The 14,909-nt window shown below is 40.1% G+C and overlaps 1 protein-coding gene across 8 annotated transcripts in view; it reads left to right on the top strand.

Annotated features, from left to right (window-relative positions):
• The window catches only part of RHOBTB1 (Rho-related BTB domain containing 1), a 115,444-nt gene that overhangs the window by 36,397 nt on the left and 64,138 nt on the right, over positions 1–14,909 (top strand). Inside the window, exon 1 of one of the 8 annotated variants that reach the window (XM_006759370.2) lies at positions 14,445–14,541. The exons of 6 other annotated variants lie outside the window; for them this stretch is intronic. The gene's annotated coding sequence lies outside the window, so the exon portion shown is untranslated. Of the gene's footprint in view, positions 1–14,444; positions 14,542–14,909 lie in introns of those variants that run through there. One more of the 8 variants, XM_006759371.2, reaches the window with a different exon arrangement.

Genomic DNA, 14,909 nt, shown 5'->3' with positions numbered 1-14,909 from the left:
CAAAGGAGACATATGTAATACTCTTTGTAATACTTTAAGCAATAAAACAATTTAAAAACAAGGGACAAACTGTTACAATTAGATTCTTAAACTAATATTTATTTCTATTTTCCCAGACTGGACTAAGCCCACTGTTATTTCCAGGGCTACAGCAAATCATCTTAAGACTTTATCAAAGGATAGTTGTGATTCTAAGTACTTGTCAAGTGGACAATTTCTTTAGAAGAAAATAGAAAATTATGACTGTTCGAAAAAGACCTAGACATTTATATGAGACAGTTTATGAGAGGAAGGAAAAAAAAAAAAAAAACACTACATAATTTGCTTCTTCTTGAAGGTGTGAAAATTTCTTCCAAAAGGAAAAATATACATATATATTGTTTGGCCCGGCTGGTATGGCTCAGTGGTTGAGTGTTGACCCATTAACCAGGAGGTCACAGCTCCTTTCCAGGTCAGGGCACATACTGGTTGCAGCTAGATCCCCAGTTGGGAGGGGGAGGTGCAGGAGGCAGCTGATGGATGTTTCTCTCTCATCATTGATATTTCTCTCTCTCCCTCTCCCTTCCTTCTCTGAAATCAATTTAAAAAAACCCATATTTTAAAAAAATTGTTTGTAGAAAGAGTAGGTATTAAGAGCCAATTTTGACTCCTAACTTTACTTTGCATTTGCAGTTTGAGATGTATCTATAAAATGGCTACTATTAGACATTCATCATTTATTTCTCCTGCCATTTCTGTGTGATTATATTTAAAATGAAAATATAACCATTGTGTATATTTTGATATATTATTTGTAGAAAATAGTCTCTTTTTTTCTGTTGGGAATTGTTACATTAGAAGTCACAGATAACCAGGTGATTCTAATGTTGGTTCCAACAAAAAAACTGCAGCCTACTAACAAAATGTAAGCTTTATAATCAGCAGACATTTTCTATCATGTAGCTCATTTTGAGTTTCTGGATCTGAAGGGCAGAAAAATTGTCAATTTCTTTGAAAAAAACATTATAAACAATCATTACATTTAATAGTATTGTGATAATATTTTAATAGAGTAAGAGCCTATCTTGCTTAGAATGCAGAGCTTGTAAAAGCACTTCCACACACAGCAATGTTGATTTTAGGTGAGTGTAGTTAAGCCCATTCCAGACATTTCTAAGAATTAGAGAGCCATAGGGGGTTTCCCAAGGTCACATAACTTGAAAATTGCCAAATGCTTCTCAGACAAAATCTCCTCACTCTGACCTAGATCTATGTGGCATTATAGTGAGGTAGTGCTTAGTACATCATTGCACTCATTTTATTATATGAGGCAGCTTTCTCACATGTCGATGGAACATACGCAGAATGTTGCTCTTAATTATGTTCCAGGCAATGTATTCAATGCACAGATCCCCTTTTTAGAGAGGAGAAAGTGGAATCCCAGAGAGGTTCAATACTGCATCCAGAATCACACAGCTCGTGAGCAGTGGAGTCACAGGTGTCTGGCTCCAGAGCCACACTACCTGTCGGAAATGGACTTTCCTTCCAGTGCATTACTAGATGGGGTTTTTTCTAAACTGGGCCTTCACTCCCCTAATTGTTAATTTTTAAAATGTCACGCAGTTCTGTGCTTTTTTCCTCACTGTTTTATGTTTTCACTGGATACAAGGTTTTCTACGAGCTCCAAATAATGTTGGTGTGGTCTCTCTATTTTGAGTGTAATTCGCATGGCATGGCACAGTCTTTTTTGAACATCACTGAAGGACCAACTGAAGTAATCTAGGAAGCCAGCCCCAGGGCCCTCTGAGAATGAGGGCCACCCACTCCTCTTCCATTGGTTGGTTCAATGGTAGAAGAAAAAGCTGCCCTGAGTAAAGCACACTGGACTCTGAGTACAGGGCAGAGTTATGACCCCTACCCACCAACCCAGCCCCAAGTCAATAAACAAATAAGGAAGAGCTACAGGATGAGAACTGAAAAAGACTCTGCAATCCTGCTCTTGCCACACGATGGTGAAAGGGCATCTTCATGAAGTGGCAATGACAAGTTCATAGGTACTAAAGGTAGGAAACAACAGAGCAGCAGTCAAGGGCACCAAAGCATACAGGCCAGTGAGGGCAGCCAACCTGCCATTACTGCCCAAAAGGCCACCAAAAATGCAATCCAATTGCAGTTTATTACAAGTTTTTCGTGATTTGGGCTATGATTGCCAGTAAATAAGAAAGTATCAGATGGTGGGGGCATGATACAAAAAGTAAAACCTCTCTCCTGAGTATTCCCAGTTTAAATATTTGGTCTAACCAAATAGTTCAAAGTCTCAGATACTATAAATATTACTTTGGGAAAAAGCAGTCATTCGTTTGACACAATGTGCTATGTTGCAAATGCAGATGATTAGATTTCCAGTTCTCTAAGGGGGTACTTTGTTCCTGTGAGCAGTTATTTACAACTGGCAAAAACCACATGTCTGGCTGTGGACGTCAAACTCTCTTGGATTATTTAGACAAACATACTGTTTGATTAAATTTACGAGTGTAATCAATAGGGGGCTCTGGTTGTCACATTAATTACATTCTATGGAAATTCTATGGACGCATCATTTAATTAAAATTTTCACTTAGTACTTATCCGAGTATAAGAAATGTCATCATAGTTTTTTGCACATGGTAATAAAATCATTGGTATATTATCAAGATTAAATCATGAAAAAATATCTACCCTTCTGTTTTCCTTCCTGCTAAAATTATCGAGCTTCTTACGGTACCACCTGTGATGACAGGCAGGATAAACAGAATTTCAAAGCTTTCCACAACATCTCCATGTCAGAGCAAATGAGTATTTCCAGTCAACAATTTATCATTATAGCATTTCAGAGCCTTATAGCTAATTCTTAAAAACATTAATAACATCTACCTTTACTGAGTGCTCAATATGTGCAGTGAATATGTTAAGAATTCCACTTACATGATCTTATTTAATGTCAGAGGAACATTTTGAGGTTTCTTTCCATTATACAGATAGAGAGAGTAAGGCATAGGTTATATAGATGGTAAAGGCTAGAGCCAGGGTTGAAACCCAGATATGACTCATTCTGAGGCCCTTCTAGTCTAGTCCACTTTGTATTTCATAAATACAGAAACAGGCCCAAGAGATAACCTAACCTGTCTTTCCAAAGGGCACACAGCTGGACACTGACAGACAAAATGAAGGCTCAGGTTTCTACCAGTTATCTTTATTGCAATGAGCCATCACTATAGGCCTAAACTCTTCAGCTTTTTTATCTTGTTGCATTTCTTTTTCAGCATAAGGCAGCCAGAGACATGTAAATCATATCCATTATCACTGCTGCCTATGTTGTATAGAGCAATCACATTTTTAATGGACGCTGTCTGAGTCCTTGCTTGTCTGCATAGCTCTTAAAGAGGTCTGGAGTGAATCTATTGCTTCTTAGTGGCAGTCAGCATTTGTCATAGCTCCTCACGTGGTAGAGCTGGATTTCTGTGGATTTTGTTTTCTCCCCTATCTCTGGAAACTTTCCCCAAAAAATGTCAGACTGTAGCTCCTTACTGCAAGAATAAGAACTGTGACTGCTTCATTAAAAGTCTTCTATTTTAAACAGCCCTAAGCTGGTCATGCCTTTTCCTTGCTTAAAATGCTCAGATAAACATTTTGGTGTTTGTTTTTATTATGAATGGGTATAGAATTTTATCAACTGCATTATCTGTATCTGTTGAGATAATCATGTGATTTTCTATTCTAATATCATGATTTACATTATGGATTTTTTAAAATATATTTTATTGAGTTTTTACAGAGAGGAAAGGAGAGAGATAGAGAGTCAGAAACATCGATGAGAGAGAAACACCGACCAGCTGCCTCCTGCACACTCCCCACTGGGGATGTGCCCGCAACCAAGGTACATGCCCTTGACCGGAATCGAACCGGGGCCCTGTCAGTCCGCAGGCCGACGCTCTATCCACTGAGCCAAACCGGTTTCAGCCATTATGGATTTTTTTAATGTTAAGCCAACCTTGCATTACTGACAATTTGGCCTTAATGTATTATCCTTTGATAAACTGCTGGGTTTGCTAATACTATTTTTATTTGCTAATATTTTATTCAGGATATGTGTCTATGCTCATGATGTCCTTGTCAAGTTTTGTTATAAGTGTTATGCTGGCCTCATCTTGGTTCAGGTGGTGGTGAAAAAGGTACTTAGATATATTAAAAGTCATTGAACTCAAAATATTAGACATTTTACTGTATATAAATTACTCTTGATTTAAGTACAATTATTAAAAAATCATTCAGATGGCTTCACCTTGCCCTGAAACCAAATTCATTAGAATGGCATTCAAGGCTTCTGTCTCCTTGGACAGCTGAATCACCTTTGTCACTTCACCTACTACATGGCTATTCAAGACTACTTTTAGTTATTCAAAACCATCATATTCTTTCATACTGTCAGAACTTTGCTAATGCTCTTCCTTCAGAACTGAATGCTGTCTTCCATGCCTCTCTTTCTCCACCTGGGAGAATTCCTTTCATCCCTCAAGATTAACACAAACAATGCTCCTTCTAGGATTTTCTGGAAGATTCTGCCTCCCTCCCCAGCCAACTGAATGAGTTAATCCCTGCTCTGTGCTGTCACTACACTGGACACACAACATTCTAACAAACAAAACGGGTCCTGTGTGTAAGTACTTCTGTTTCCTCAGTGAGGTTGAGAGCTCTTCTGAATCTTTTTCTTATTTTTGGATATCCAGGGCCTAATGGCACCCAACAGGGGTAATTGGCAAACTTTATTAAAAGAATAAGTATGTCCTCCAATACAAAATTGGGGGAAGGGAAAGATTATAACATGGTAAAGTTGTTACCATTTAATAAAACCAATAAATGCATGAATACCTCCTCCAAAACAAAAGAAAGATCTAACATTATGTTTATATATCACTGTATAACAAATTAATCCAGAATGTGGAGGCTTAAAACAACCATTTCACTTATTTGCTTACAATTCTACACACAGAAGAGTATCACCAGCTTATTAAGAAATAAGGCCCAACTGTACAACTTTTGTAGAATCCCACATGATAGTAGTTCACTACTGTTCATGAAGAAAATTCGTGGCTAAAAATTGTTATGAATTTAATAACACGTTTAAATGAAAAATACCTCATCAACCATGATAGCACACACTTAATTTTCAATATAGTGATGTTATTTTTTAAACAACAAATAAGCTTGGTGAATATGAGTTCTTGTTTCCTTTGCATTAAACACTGGACCCATTTGAGTACCCATCACTGACAAGTTACCAGACCACAAATTTAGACTAAGAGAATGCTTTTCTAATAACTGGGTCACTCCTTCCAATTACAGTGTTTTACAATTAGCACTGCTGGTATATACTACACTGGCAATTTAAGTGAATGTATTTGTGCCAAGTAATGATAGATGGCAATTATCTGTGGTTTGGGAAGACCGAGGGCAGTTACTCCTTGAATAATTGACCACAATGACCCACATGTCTGCCCAATCAGAAGGAAGCCTCCATGTTAAGTTGTGTGGAATGACTTATCCACCGTTTTTGTATTACTTACTCTGATGTCCACAAAGTGTGTTCAGTGAAACACTGTGGACTCTCGGTTACATAGAAGGGTTACTTAGTCTAATATGAATGGGCAGCCCAAAACAAGACTATTTCTTCTTATAAATGCGTAATTTCTTTTCACATATAAATGCCCTGAGAAGTCTTCCAATAAGAAATATAACTTTATTTCATCTGTTAGCCACCTCAAATGTGTTATTGTGAAGAAACATCAAGTCCAGCAATAATCAAATGGTACAAGCAGTAATGCTCATTAGATGAACAGTTGTTGACAGGTTCCTTTTTATCGAAAGCAGAAGAACTATTTATGTTCACAGTAGACGTTATATCACCTTTACTATTCACACACAAAAAAGTACTGTTTGTATTAAAGTATTGAAAACTGCTAAGAAAAAAGTGACTCAGATATTTCTTCTTGTTTCCTGTGAGTGTCATATTTAGTACCCATCTCACACAAAGACCACTGTCCCTCCAGGTGCCATGTAACTTAGAGAAATGAGTGAGAGACCCAGATCTTCAATTAGGAATCTGGGTTGGCCAAGAATTAAGAAGAAAGAAGCATCTCTTTTGAAGTAATGGGTTCTTATGTGTCCACCTTATTCCTCCTCTGGATAGATGTGGATATGTAAACATCAAGGTATATTCTTTACTTGAGTAATTGGGAATGATACACTTATTAGGAGCCTAAGTCCCTGCCTTGCCCATACTGTCCATGTATTTAAATCAGACTTCATAATCACATCATCTGTTTAAATGGGCTGTGCTTTTTCTGCCCATTTTAACCTCCCCCTCTTATCAACCTGACATTGCTGCCACAAGGTGAAACCATTGTAATATCCCAGTTATTTCATTAGGTAGGAAGTAGAATAATAATTTATTTCTTAAGGAAATATCAAGGAATTAATTACAAATTGCATTAGTTTTCTGATATATTATGGTGGTGAGATGATATTACTCACAGACAAATGACCCTCAGATGTTAGCCAGCTTGTCAAGAACCCTGCCAGTCCTAAAGTTGTCATCTCATGAAGATGACATCTCACTCTCTTCAACTAAACTTGACCTTTAACCTATCTGAAGTTTCTGAAATATAACATATTAAGGTAATTTAATTTGATATTTGAATTTAAGAGGATCTATAGACCATTAGTCCCTAATCACACAGTGTGATATTATGCATTGAAATCAGCTTTACTTTGATTGAATAGGGAATGGTAAATATGAAATGCTTATTATATGAAAGTAGATTTTTTTTCCTATGAGGAGTTCCTACTTTAAAATGCATAATATCTAAATAGGTATTTGAGCCCTAGCGGGTTTGGCTCAGTGTCAGCCTGAGGACTAAAGGGTCCTGGGTTCGATTCTGATCAGAGGCACATACCTCAGTTGCAGGCTCAATCCCAGCCCTGGTCTGGGCGTGTGCAAGGAGGCAACCAATCAATGTGTCTCTCACATCAATGTTTCTCTCTCTCTGTCTATCTACCTTCTTTCCCCTCTCTAAAAATCAATGGGAAAAATCCTGGGGTGAGGATTAAATAAACAAACAAATAGGAATTTTAGTTCTGGCAAGTGACTTGACCTTTCTGGTGCTTAGTTTCCTCATCCATGAAGTGGGGATGATGATGGTACCTTCCTCATAGTCATTTTGAGGAGTTAATGTAAATGTGAAAGCATTTAGCACCCTGCCCAACACATAGTGGGTGTTTACTAAAATATTAACTAGTGTAATTACAGATTAAAAAGTCAGGTGGTGATAGTGGTGTTTATTTCTATTGTTCGAGCACACTAAGTAGCTTGCCTGTTTATCACACTTAATTCTTTGCAAAACATCTTTATGATGATCAATGTACTGCTGGCAATTGTTACAGTAGAACAAATAAAAACGTGGAACATAGTTTGCCCTTAAAATTGCAGCTTTGTCATAAGTCATACAGATGGCCTGTACATAAGCTAGAAGAAATAACTAAGGTGTCTTATAAAAGTTTTATCATTTATCATTATTAAAAATCATTTACTATGGTCTTCCTTACTGTTCAGGGCACTGTGGGATGAAAACATAATGATACTTCCATGTCTTTCACCAAAACTTCAGTTTCCTCTAAGACTGGTGCTGTGATGGGAAGTGAGATTTCGTGTTCTGATGTCAGGAGTCACCAGCTTATATTTACAAACTAAGCGATTATGCTCCTTCAATATTGATCTGACATGTTTAACTGCTTATATCATGCACCTGCAATGCAGTTTAACTCACTTGTCCATAAAGGGGAGTTTACCAAGTGGTAAATTGGAGTCACATGAAATATTAAAGTAAATATGTTTACAGAGTTAAGGAGAGACTGCAATTGTATGCATTGCATCAGATGTTCTTGAGTCAGGTCCTCTGTGCTTTTAGATAAGGAACCATTATGAAAGGAGTGATGCCTATTAAGAAAAAGCCTCCCAATTCAGCTTTTTTTCTGGTGACTGTATATCTCCTTCCAGGTCACTGGAGTTTCTAAAAAATGTGTCTCCTTTTAAAGTGATACCTATACATATGTTAGTGTACTATGCACTAATTTACTTCAGAATATCTACATCCGCATGACCAGAAGATCAGGGTTAGAATTCTAGGTTAAGCAGAATTCTGGCTTCCTCTCGCTGACATAAAGCAAGTCACTTACCCTCTAGGAAACTTCATTTCCCCCTTCTCTCATACTTGAGATAATAATTCTCAAGGCTGTCATGAAGATTAAGTGAAATGTATATTAGAAATGTTTGGTAAGCATAAAATTGTGATATGAACGTAGGTGGAATTATTTTTCTGAAGTGGGCTGTGTGTATATGCGTGCGCAGTTCATTTATTTTTCTAGTTTCTGCATGTAGTTTAGCTCACTTCTATAGATGGAAGAAAAAGCAGCAATTGCAAGTCATTCGCAGTGCAAAAACCTCAAATACTAAACTTTCTACTTTACAGAGAGAACCTGATGGCGGCTATTATGTATAATGCTTACAGTCAGCATTTGGGGGATGAGTTGTAGGAATGATTGATCTTTGGTACTCCCAAATCAAACGATACCTTGTGCTGCACATTATTTTTAAATGGCCTCATGATGAGTCCAATTTTACATTTACCAATGTGTACAGAGATTCACATTTTACAAGACGTTTTCCACAAACACTATTTCATTTAGTCTCTTAACAACTTTTCAGAAAGTTATTATTCTTGTTCTCATTTCATATATGGAACTTTGAGTTGTTATAAATTAAGACTAGCACAGAATTACATGCCTAGTTAGTGGGACAGCCAAATACAATCCCATTTTTCTGTGCTTTCAACTACCATGTGTTCCCTTAATGTGTGTTTGGGGATTTTTTTCCCCCTTGTTTCATGAACAGAAACACAGTTCTGTGTTTGTTGTATGAAACAGTTAGTCAGGCAAGACAGCCTTAAACATGCTATGAGTCATAAATATTTTCATTTATTTTTAATTAGGTAAAACTGAAATCTAGCATTAACACCTTTTGCAAATATTAGGAGGAAATGTAACTTATTCCTGAAACAAATGTCCCATCACATGCAGATTTTTCCCAGTACAGAATCATGTTGTATTCTAAAAACGAAACAAACAAAACTAAAAATACACATTGTGCGTGAGACTGTTGTTTTTCTTCTTTGTATAGATGTGAATACATGTTTTCCAATTAGTAATGCCATGCCAACAAAGCCAGACATATAATCATAAAGGCTGTGTGCCTCCCTCTTACACATGCTGAGCTAGAGCTGTGGAACACCACCATCTTGGTAAGAGAGATTTGGACAGAAAGAAGAATATACTTAGAATTGTGGAGCTTGTAAAATCACATTTTTTTTTTTTTACGAAACTTGCCCCACCCCAACAGAAAACCTAATAAACGGATCCATACAAACCTGCAAAAATACATTTAACATGCTATAAAAAAGGGATACTTTTTTTGTTGATTTCCAGCTCATAGACTATAACCATTGGTGCCCAGTAAATTAGAAACCCCAACGTAAGAAGTATTTTTGCCTTCATAGACCTAACAACTAAAAGCACCCAGGATTTAATGCTTCTATCTTTAAATGGATAATCTTGGAAATTCTAGGATTGAATCCATTAGATTAAGGTTAGTATTCATGTGTTTGCCTATAAATACATATAAACATCTTTAAATTTATATATTTAAGATAAACTCTTTTAAGTATTTATTTTCAAAAGCTTCTCCTAGAAACTACATCAAGACTGACAGTGATAACTGAACTAAAAACCCAAGATTGGGAGTTATAATTTCCACCTGTAGGTTTTAGGTAAAGAATATCTCTTTCAGTTGATTCCCAGTTAAGAATAACAAAGATTGCCCTAGCCGGTTTGGCTCAGTAGCTAGAGCATCGGCCTGCAGATTGAAGGGTCCCAGGTTCGATTCCGGACAAGGGCATATCCCCAGTAGGGGGCGTGCAGGAGGCAGTCGATCCATGCTGCTCTCTCATAATTGATGTTTCTATCATCTCTCTCTCCCTCTCGCTTCCTCTCTGAAATCAATAAAAACATTTAAAAAAAAAGAATAACAAAGATTACCCCCAGAACGGTGGATAGAAAATAGAAGCTTCAGAGATCTCGGGGCTGGCTTGAGTAATAGCACCTGAGATAAATTCCCAAGTAGTCACATCCCAAACCCCTTGGGCTGAAGGGTTTTCACATTTTGCCAAATGAAAGACCCATTAACACAGATGCATGCAACGCCTGCCTGTGGCATTTGGAAAGGAAAGGGTTCGTGGTGGCGGGTAACCCATCTTATTGCCATTATCAACTACATGAAAGCTAGGGGAGGGGCCCCAGATGGACGCCCCCCGCATCACCAGGCCCCAGAGGAGTCTGACAGCTGCGAGAAGCATCTCGTAGAGGCCCGGGAGGGTCGGGTCATTCTCCGTTTGACCTTGAACGCTTAGCATTGATGAGCCACAGAGGAGGGTCAGCCTTACCTTCCTGCCTTTGGGCAGCTGGAGCCTTTGGGGCGCACGCTCTCCCTGGCGCGGCGGTGGGAGCTGGGGAAGCTGGCACGCGAGCTGGTTCGTACAAGGGAGTCCGAGCTACAGCGCTGCTCACGTCCGGTGCCCAGAGGCCTTCCCCTGGTCAGTGGCGCAGAAGCGTTTCTGGACAAGCCAGACGACCCGAGCATGCGAGTCCGCACGTGGGCCATGTCCCCAGCCAGGGCATCTTTAGAGGACCGCCACGGCTGTCCTGAAAGCCACTGGTTCCCGCCAGGAATCCTCGTGCGCCGCTCTTTTTTTAGTATCTTGCAACCAGACACATCGAGTCTTAAAATGGGCGCAAGAGTGAGCTTCAAGCGTCCCCGTCTTCAAACCCTGGTAGGAAAGCGTCTCTGGAACACCTGAAACTCGCCACCTAAGGGAGCATCCTCTTTACAGGCACAGACAGCGTCCGACGACGAAAAGACGACCCCAGGGGTCTTCCTCTCCGCGTGTGTGGGCTCTGCGGCGCTTTGGCGGCTGGAAAGGTGTCCGCGCCTGCGCCTGAGCATGCGCAGAAGCCAGAACTGGACTTCTGGCGCCACCACCACGTGTTGCTGGTCTTTGGGCATCGATTGCCAACCACTGAAATGCAGGTTTATAAAATAATACGGAAAGACCCTCTCTACAGGAGTCTTATGTGAGTGAGTGCATGGGTGTGCTTTACGTAACTCCCTGAGAACGTTTTCTATAAACTGATGGCAATAGAAACGTTGAACAATAGTGATTGAATTGAACTTGGTTATCTTGAGGTAGTAATTTGAAAAATCCTATGATCTGAGAATATACTTTTTTAAAAAACTCTCAAAACTCAATAGTAAAAAAATAAACAATCTGGTTATAAAATAGGCCAAAGACACGAAGAGATGTTTTAACTAAGAGATTTGAACGGCAAATAAGCATGTGAAAGATGTTCGACGTTATTCGCCTTTAGAGCAATGCAAATTAAAACCACAATAAGTCGTCCCTACAAAACTATTGAACAACTGATTTTTTTGTTTGTTTAAGTAATAATACCAAATGCCAGGGAGAATGTAGTGAAGAAACTAAACCTCTTCTACCTTACTGGTGGGAATGTAAAATGGTACAACCACTCTGAAACACAGTTTAACAGTTGCTTAACATATGACCCAGCAATCACATTCTTGGGCATTCATCCCAGAGAAATAAAAATCTTTTGCTCACACAAATACCTGTATACAAATGTTTATAGAACTATTACTCATAGTAGCAAAATATTGGATACTACTCAAACATCCTTTAATGGGTACATGGATAAAGATTCTCTGGTATAATGCCAATTTACTTAGCAATAAAAAGGAATGAGCTACTGATACATGCAACGCCTTAAATGAACCTCAAGGGCTTGTTTTTAAAAAATCAATCTTAAAACATTATATATTGTATTCTCCCATTAACATAACAGTCTCAAAGTGACAAAACTGTAGAGATGGAGGACAGATGAATGGCTGGTGGGGTAGCATGATGAAGTGCTTTTGTGATAATGGAACAGTTCTCTATATTCATTGTGGGGATTATATTTTAATCCTATGACTTTGATAACTATTTACCATAAAAGCTAGTCAAAAAGCTTTTACATCCACTTTTGTTCAGTATAATCCTGGAAGTATTTAAATATGCAGTGTTGGTTTAATTAAGCTTAAATACCCATTTTTTTTTAAATATATTTTATTGATTTTTCACAGAGAGGAAGGGAGACAGATAGAGAGTTAGAAACATCGATGAGAGAGGTACATCGATCAGCTGCCTCCTGCACATCTCCCACTGGGGGTGTGTCCGCAACCCAGGTACATGCCCTCGACCGGAATTGAACCTGGGACCCTTCAATCCGCAGGCCGACGCTCTATCCACTGAGCCAAACCGGTTTCGGCCCCATTTTTATATTTAGTAAAATGAAATAGTATTGATTTTATTAGCAAACAACAATTTCAGTATACAGATGTGGGTTATTTTGTGGTAATAACTAGAACAGGGATAAATTCTGGAGTTCAATTTGCTATTGTTCCTTTTCACTCCTTTGTTGGCAAAGTAGAGACTGGTTTCTCCAACTTTTCTAGAATTGGGGCGGGGAGGTCATTTGTAAAATTTGAGAGCTACTTAGCATAATTATGGCAGCCTCTTTCTCAGATCACTGCCTTAATATGGAAGGACTTTCTAGAATAGTGACTTTTCCTCTGCAATCTTAATTGCTGTTTAACCAATTATTTTTTTCCTGAAAGTTCTTCTGGTCAGTTTCCCTCAGGTTTAGGCACCAACTAGGCAATTTCCTGATGACTGTTTGTTCGTTACCCCTATGGAAGCAGCATCCTTTAGAAGGCCTATCTGAGCCTCAGGGTCCCCTGGGTATGGAAGGCAAGTGACAACTGAATGGTAGTCTGTCAACTGGAGTCTTTGTATAGATGTCTTTTTGGGCCTAGCACCTACCTTGCTAAAGCATGCCACTTAAATTTTTTAAAATTTATTACTGAGGAAATAAAAGAAACAGGAAAGGAAGGATACCAAAAAGCAGGTTAGTGATAAAATAAAGCCTGGCACAAGCTGACCCAGGTACAAGTACAACTGTCAAAAACTCAGAAAACTACTCACTTCTGCATGCATCTATAAAATGATTATGATATTAATTGTATCTTCTTCATCGGTTGTTGTGAGGATTAACTGAGCAAATATGTTTTCAACATTCAAGCCCACTGCCTGCCACATATGATGGCTGCAATACATGTTGATTCCCATTTCTTTTGAGTTTCTACCCTAATTCTTAGCCTTGAGAGTAGTTTGAAAAGATTAGGGACTGATAACTCCCTTTCGAAGACAGTTCAGTGAGGATGGCCTAAACAAAGCAGGTTGCCTGTAATACCTTTCCTTGCCAAAAATAAACCATTGAATTTCACTATATCCTGGAGCCTCTGAGATATTCAGAGAGCACCAGACAAGCCTTTGTCTCTGCAGGAAATATAAACCAGTGGGGAAGAGTAGGAATGCCCAATGGACTAGAACTCATCTGGGGACCTGGGAAGGGACAGTAAGTACTCCATCTGGGAAACTAAGAATGGTTTCCTGGAAGAAACTGAGGGACTGAGGGGTTTGCTTTTAGGAATTTTCCCAATGTTCTGTTTCTTGGGGGATATGGCAAAGCCAGAGCCCTTGCAATAAAATATGGCTCCCTTTTCCCCAGCCCTCAATATCTCAGAACATGTTCCTGGAGAACTCCTTGAGGACCAAGGACACGTTGCCATCTTTGCATACCCAGCCCTGTGTACACATCCTTCTAAATAAAGGTTTATTAAATGAATAAATCCCTTTAAGGTAGCTGAGCACATCAGTACCATTGATGCCCAGGCTGGAAGTGAGGAGGTCTGGGCACACTAATTTTAGCAGGCCCTCTCAACGCTCTCCGAGGGCCCAGGCCAGCTTGGTCGTGCTCACTGTCATCTCCTTAGAACCTGACAGAGTACCTGACATACTGTAAACATTCTAAATACTTATGTGAATCCTGAAAAAAACACCCCTGGTCCTGTCCTCAGAGGTCACAGTCAGCCTGGAAGAGGAGAGATGGACTCTCTTGGGTTTCCAAGGATTCTGACAACCCATGAGCGGCCAGAAGTCAATTTCACTTCCTCGCTCAGCCATTTGTTGGAGGTTGTAAGTCACCCCCTTACTCGGGTTGCGGGCTGCCTGTGAGTCCTTAAGCCCCTGCGGGGATCCCAAGAGCTAAGTCACCAAGGAAGGAACCCCAAGGGGCAAGCCCGACAGCACAGCACGTGCAGCCGCCCAGGGGAGGAGGAGGCTGGGCTAACGCCGCCCTTAGTCAGCAGCTGGGCTCGGTTTTGAAACAAAAGCCAATGTCCTCCCTCGGAGTCCGCGGCCGGTCAGCTGCTAGGGGAAAGAAAGCCATGCTGCCCAGCCGGTTAGTGGCCCAACTTACTTTTCCGGAGCCTGGGACCAAGGGCCAGCAATTGCACGGGCATGGGTGGGATGTTAGGGATGGGAACCGCGGCACAGAGCTCATCGACCCGCCCCTCCCCTCGGCTCGGAGACGGGCCTGGGTCTCCCATGCTCTGCGCATGTTTGTCCTGGGCAATCCGCCTGCGAGCCCGGGCCCAGCCTGCGTAAAGCTGAGGCCCCTTGGCCACCCGCGCACCCGCGCCCAGACACACCAGGCCCTGGTTTCATGAATGAAATCCAATCGTGTGGATATAAATAGCCGCGAAGGCTGCTAACGTCACAGTGAGCGCGGCTGCCGCCACCGCGGCGGAGCTGGGTGCCGGGAGCTCT

This window comes from Myotis davidii, unplaced genomic scaffold, assembly GCF_000327345.1.
Source record: "Myotis davidii unplaced genomic scaffold, ASM32734v1 scaffold655, whole genome shotgun sequence".
Classification (NCBI taxonomy): Eukaryota; Metazoa; Chordata; class Mammalia; order Chiroptera; family Vespertilionidae; genus Myotis; species Myotis davidii.
The sequence above is the reverse complement of the archived record's forward strand: the minus strand, read 5'-3'. Positions and strand labels throughout refer to the sequence as shown.